Genomic DNA, 6,685 nt, shown 5'->3' with positions numbered 1-6,685 from the left:
CGTGGCATTTTGTTGATGATCCCATGAACCACGTGGCGGCGTTGGGGACAGCCAGCGCAGCTCTTGGTTACGGAGTTCAAAGGCGGCTATGACAACGGCTGGAAATTTTGTAGTAGTAAAATTTAATAAATACAGGGCATTACCAAACAGAAAGAAAATCTTAAAAGATGCCCGAGAGCGAGACTGAGAGAAGGAATTAACGCATGAACTCCTCTTTAAAAATTTCCCGGCTGCACCCAAACCCACGGAGTATTACCAAAATCAGAGGAGAACTTTGTCGAACTCATATCTGATAAGAGCAATGCAAATGAGGTATTGCGTTCACTCATTAGCCGGAATCCCTCCATCGAGTATTCTTCGGCGAGCCATTATTGCCTGCAATTTGATCCAGAAGAAAATTAACGTCATTGTTTAAAGGTGAATGGCTATTTGCAGACGATTTCTGTGAAAAAAAGTGAAGCTAATGTAGAAGCGTTTAGCGTATTGTCAACCTCTTTTTCCCAGTTTGTGGAGCTTGTTACGAGGGAAAGCAGAGAAGATTGCAGAACTGATCCAACATTCAGTCCAATCCAGAGGCCAATCCCTTTCAAATGCAGGACAAACCCCAGCACTCCGGCCACAGGGATCCCAACCAGATAATATACCCCAAGATTGACGTATGCCCCTATATGCTGCCACCCACCTCCTCGTGCAACTCCTGAGTCAAACCAGAACCTAGTTAACTTGTAGGCTTGATTACTGAATACCGATCAAACAACATTAACGTAAAGAAACCAGGCGACACAAACCAGAAAGTACTGCTTGAATGCCATCCATTACAACCAAAAGGCACACCCGTGGAGTCAGTTCTTTGAGATAATCCACTACTTCCTTCTCATCACTGAATGCATATCCCAGAAAACCACGGCAGCAGAGGAGAGTTGTTGCGGCAACGATCACGAGCTGCCTCTGGATTCCCAGCTCCCAGTTCATTTGAAACTCGAGTGCTGCAAAAAGAGTTACCAATATTCTTCTCCTGAATGCAATCACTCTCTAGACAGATCTAAAGTTAAAGGGAGAGAGAATCAGAGCAAACCTTGCTGCAGCACCAATAGAGTATGGTACGAAGTAATGCAATGAAGCAATCAAGAGGCTGTTGAATGGAGAATTAAGCCTTCGCACTGAGAATTCTGAACCTCAAAATGATCACCCAATAAAAGTAATATCAAGATGAGGAACATACCATATTGAAAGCACGGAAGCTTCAAGTTGGGGATTTGGCAGAAGTCCAGAAAGTAAAATCACTATTTCAAATGTCCACCATTCAAGACGGTAATAATCATATTAGAACTATTATCCATCAAAGATAATATAAAATCAGGGAGTAAATTCTGTTCAAGAGAAGAATAACGACGGAAATTACCACCATGGTTCGCCGTCGCGGGTCGCGGTCGCGTCACGGTCTCAGTTGTTCCACATCCGTCGCGGCATATCGGTTGAATATCGGGTGATATGAACATTATAACACATTAAAGTTTCCAAAAATTTTGAAAAAAATTACTAAAATTAGAAAATACTGAAAAAGACACAATTTAAAAAAATATCGGAGTCGACTCCGAGTTGACTCGGATATATCGATCGATATCATGTATCACGGATTCGAATCGGTCAATATTGGCCGAGTCAGAGCGAGTCGTCGCGGATATGGTGATATCCGTGATTCGGGGATCGGTATCGTACCGGTCCCTTCCGTTCCAGATACGACTCGGCCGATACGTATCGGTATCGGCCGATATGGCGAACCATGATTACCACACCATGACCGCGGAAGGGACAGCGAATTTGAAGAACTCCCCCATACTTGCGAAAGCATCTCTTGAAAAAGAGATACGGGTTTTTACACAGGCTGCAGAATACTTCACATATAAAACAAGCAATGCCACATTAAACCAATGGGATAAGCCAAGCGCCAAGGCAGCTCCAGCATTTCCAAGTTTCAAGTAAAACACGAAAGCCCAACAAACAGGCAAGTGGAAACATAGCGCTGCAACTGAGCTTAAGAGCATTGGCAGGATCAGACTTTGAGTCTGCAGATAGCGAATCAGCGCTTGTAGAACGGCATGTGGAAACAATGCAGGAATCAGCCAAAATGCATATCTGCCAGCTTCAGCGGAAATCAAATGGTCTTGACCTATGAAGATGAGTAGTCTGTCCAAGAAGAGCCACAGTACCAATATTGGTACGCAGACCATGATTAGAGATATGATGGCACCGTAAGTATAGATCCCTAGCTTGTGGTACTGGCCTGCACCATAAGCTTGGCCAGAGAGAGTTTCCAGTGCACTAGCCATTCCAAACTGTTTGAAAATTCGTTATTGAATTAGCTACAATAGAATTCGGGCTGATCATACTGCGAAATTGGTTGGTGGCTGCTACAGGAAGGTAGTACGTATACATGCTTGCTTCTAATCCTATCAGAATGATAGTGAAAACTCATAGAAAGGATTTCCAGAATTTGGCTGGATTAAGATTGTAATTCTCCGAGAGTCTCATCAGCCATTCAGCTGTAATCGAGGTGCAAAGGGTGCTTGGTTAAAATTCTTTAACCGGAAGATGTTGATTATCTGATTAGTTCAAGCATCAGAACAGAACCATTGCAATAAATTGAGCTTACCAAGACTCACAGAGGCCTACTGATTCAATGCAACATATTCCCTATCATGCGCTATCCATTTAACTCATCAAATACGTCTACCGAAACAATTAGAAATGAATGTGAAGAAGTACTAATTTAGAGTCGGCAGAACTGCTTGCACTATTTCAGGATTGCTGCAGTAAGTTACCACCATAAATTGCTGTGGAAAGTAATAGATTTAGAAGAAAAGAAGAAAGAAGACATTACAAGAAGACTGAAGCCAGTAACATTAGTGAGAGAAGTAGCAATGGATGTGCCCGAGAGCGAGAATTCACCAAGATGTCCAACCATCATCATCGATGCAACCCTGGAGAAGTGCTGCGAAATTGTCACCACCACCATTGGCAGTGCTATGCAGCTAACACTCTTCAATTCTTGCAAAAATAAATCCCATGTTGCAACCACCCTCTTCCTCTCTTCCTTATCTCCCAACAGAGCATCTTCCATTTCCAACTCTAGCAATGGCTTCCAGTTCCAGCAACAAGAGAAGGCAATCAAAGTATGACTTTGACCTGTTATATTAAGGTTTGAAAATTGGACCGGACCAGCTGGTTCGATTGATCAGACAACGAACCGGACAAGTCTCCGATCCGATTCACCACTAGTGTTGATTTATATTAAAAATGGGTTAAAATCGCAAAAAACTAGTTGGACCGTTCAACCCGAATTGACTTGTGAATTGCGGTTTTTTATTTTTTCAATCTTTTTTTTTTTAGAAATGAATCTAAAGTTTTAAATATAAAACTTATCTATCGAATCTTTTATTCCCAACCCTAATTTCTAAAAGCATAACCAAACTCTCTCTATTTATCACCCTTAAACTCAAAGATTGCCGTTTTCTTTTTGTAGTTCTATTAGATTTTGTTTAATTTCAATAGTTCCAATGCATTTTGTATATTTTCAAAATATGGTTGTGATTTGTGTAGGATTTAAAATTTTTTTTTCTAATAGGTACAATTGAAATAGATTTATTGGTTTGAATTTACAATTTTAAAAATTTATTTTTGTTTAAATATATTTAACTCTATATCAAGTAATATCTTAAATTCGTCCATAAGATATCTTATTTTGAGCATCAAGTGTATACGTGCGCACATGTGTATGTGTATATTTATATATATATATATATATAATCATCAAATCAAAGTTAAATCGATTTGATCGATTGAATCTCGATTCATTTGTTTTATCGATTCAATTAACGGTTCAACTTTTAAAACATTAACACCGTGGACCCACTTGTATTTAATGTCAAAAACCGAGTCTATGATACGTTGATAGGGTGTGATTTCTTTCCCACATCGGTAATGGGGGGGGTTTGGAAATGGGTAGATAAGTCCCTTGGGCGCCTTCAAAAGTTGCCGGCTTTTGAAGGTTGCTCGGGGATCTAAGTTTATCTTGTCGAATTCTTGAGTTTCTTCAAGAAAATGTCAGAAAAAAAACAACTGCTGGGGGGTCATACCGGGGTTGGTGGGGGTTAGTTAACTCTTAGTAGAAGCCGCCCTGCTGGGCTTGCCCCTGTGGGGGTTCTTTCCCACATCGGTAATGGGGGGGTTTGGAAATGGGTAGATAAGTTCCTTGGGCGCCTTCAAAAGTTGCTGGCTTTTGAAGGTTGCTCGGGAATCTAGGTTTATCTTGCCGAATTCTTGAGTTTTTTCAAGAAAATGTCTGAAAAAAACTTAGCAGTTAGGAGTCAGAAAGCGGGAAAAGAACTATATTAGTCGGGCATCGATGCACGCAATACATGCACATGTCAGATCAAGAATCTTTCGCAAATTGACTTCGAATAGAGTAATAGATAATTAATGTTGCAAGATCCGATAAACCAATATATTGCCTCCGTACAGCTGAAAGTGTTGCCACGTTGAAAAAAAAAAACACATTTTAATCTTTCTTTTTAATATAACTGTTCTTTCTAATCATATACTCCCTTCGTCCCACTTTGATAGTCTTGTTTTCCTTTTTCGTCTGTCCCAAATTGTAGTCCACTTTCCAATTGAAGAATGTAATTGTATTTTAATTTTTCTAAAATACCCTTATTCAATCTAGGTTGTTGTTACTATAAACCTACCCCATTTAATTAGAGTTGGTTCTTTTTTTACCATCAATTCAAGTTCCATAAAGTTGTACTCTAATTAATGTGAGAGTATTTTAGGAAAATAACTACCTAAATTGATTGTTCCAACAAAATTAACTACTTTTTATTAAACTGTGTGAAAAAAGAACCAGAACTATTAAAGTGGGACGGAGGAAGTACATGTTATCATTCAAATTTAAAATTTGAATTTGTAGGAATAAAATTGAAAAGAGAAGTACAAATATCACAATCAAATCACTATATTTTAAAAGTTGGATTCCCCAAACATGATTAAATAATTGGAACGAAACAAGTACAATTTCAGTAGGGATAGGCAATTTAGCAATGTGCTTCTTCTGGGCTCTATCCAATTATTTCTTTCCACAATCACATCGATCATTGGTTTTACTCTAAGGCAAATTGAAGTGTTCTTGAGCAAGAGATGACAAATTTCGAATTCCTCTTGATCAGTTGAAAATTGAAATGTGAGATCCGATACTCGAGGTTCTTAATTAGAATATTCAAGGGGAGGGAACGTACAAAGTTGGGAACAAACAAATCATTAACATCATAGAGTACCGTTCAAGGAAAGAGATTCCATAGCCAGCTTTTGAGGTTTACTCGGGATTTAAGTTTGTAAAGTCACAAAAGTCTTACGAAAGTTTTGACAAAAAAAAAAAAAGGAAAGAGATTCCATAGCATTACTTTAACCAAGTTTTCATTCTATCGAAACAAATAGAAATGACAATCAGTTGGAGAAAAATGTTAGCACTAGGACTAATACAAATATCCCACGAATTTACAAAAGATTGCTCCTTCAATTTTCATCCGTCTGAAGCCGCAAAAAGCCCATAATACCTTTTACAGATTTTTTTTTTTTTGGCGGTGCAGAGTATAGAAGACCATAACATGCAAAGGACAAACATATGTGGCGTTAATTTTTTCTGTTTGGCTCCTTCAATTGACGTTATATTGAAATGAATGGTTAATTAAAACTGAAAAATTTTGATCTCTGATTTGACTGGCAGGGGGGATATTCAAAATGGCTTGGGAAAATAGGCACTTGTTATCCTTCTTAGGAGTTTAGCATTTTACTAGCTGACACGGTTTCATTGCTTCATACACAATCATTAAGTCCCATAAATTAGCTCCCCATATATGAAGTTGCAAACTTCTTCCCTTATAAAACAGGTGTATCTACTGATACTATAGTACACTATGGCAGCTGTTGTTATGTTTTCAGGTAACTATACTTTTTTTTAACATAACACTCTAAGAGCCAAAGGCGTTACTGTTCATTTGCTTTTTCGTCGTCGTCGTCACGTGCTATAAGCATGCCTTTAGTTTTTTTTTTCGCGTGATGCGTGGGTTGTCGGCTTAGGGTTAACTACACAAAACACATATTCTCTCATGGCTTTCCTTTCCAAAACCTCTCCGCCGCCGAGTTCACTCACTTGTGTTGGTGTCTGACTCACTCCACTGTCGTCGGAATCGACGCCAAATGGAAGCCCCTCCGCAGCCACCAATCCACCTTTCCCCCGGTCTCTATCCTCCAAATCGCATGCCGACTATTCCCGGATTCCAACGAGTCGCCGGTCTTCCTTCTCGACCTATACCTACTTCCCTTTCCGTCAATCTACGAATTATTGCGCAAAGCGTTTGTATCCCATGATAATCTCAAATTAGGTTTTAGGTTCAAACAAGACTTGGTATATTTATCGTCCACTTTTTGTTCTCAAGGCTACGATCCTGGTTTCGATAGGGTGAGTCCAAGTTTCATTGTACTTATTCTTTTTCCCCTCCAAATTCTGTTTATACTTTTCACCTTTTTTATGTTTGAGCTTTTGGTTGGTCAAGGTAATGCGTTTATTTTTTCAATTTTTGGCTGATGAAGGCAATACATGCTTTTTAAAATGGTGGAATTTTTCTCATGC

The 6,685-nt window shown here is 39.1% G+C and overlaps 1 pseudogene; it reads right to left on the bottom strand.

Annotated features, from left to right (window-relative positions):
* Positions 1–232: 232 nt before the first annotated feature.
* LOC140004575 (protein DETOXIFICATION 12-like) lies at positions 233–3,145 on the bottom strand (annotated as a pseudogene).
* Between the last annotated feature and the right edge of the window lie 3,540 nt (positions 3,146–6,685).

This window comes from Coffea arabica, chromosome 7c (genome assembly GCF_036785885.1).
Source record: "Coffea arabica cultivar ET-39 chromosome 7c, Coffea Arabica ET-39 HiFi, whole genome shotgun sequence".
Taxonomy (NCBI): domain Eukaryota; kingdom Viridiplantae; phylum Streptophyta; class Magnoliopsida; order Gentianales; family Rubiaceae; genus Coffea; species Coffea arabica.
Note: the sequence above shows the minus strand (reverse complement) of the source record. Positions and strands in the feature narration are given on the sequence as shown.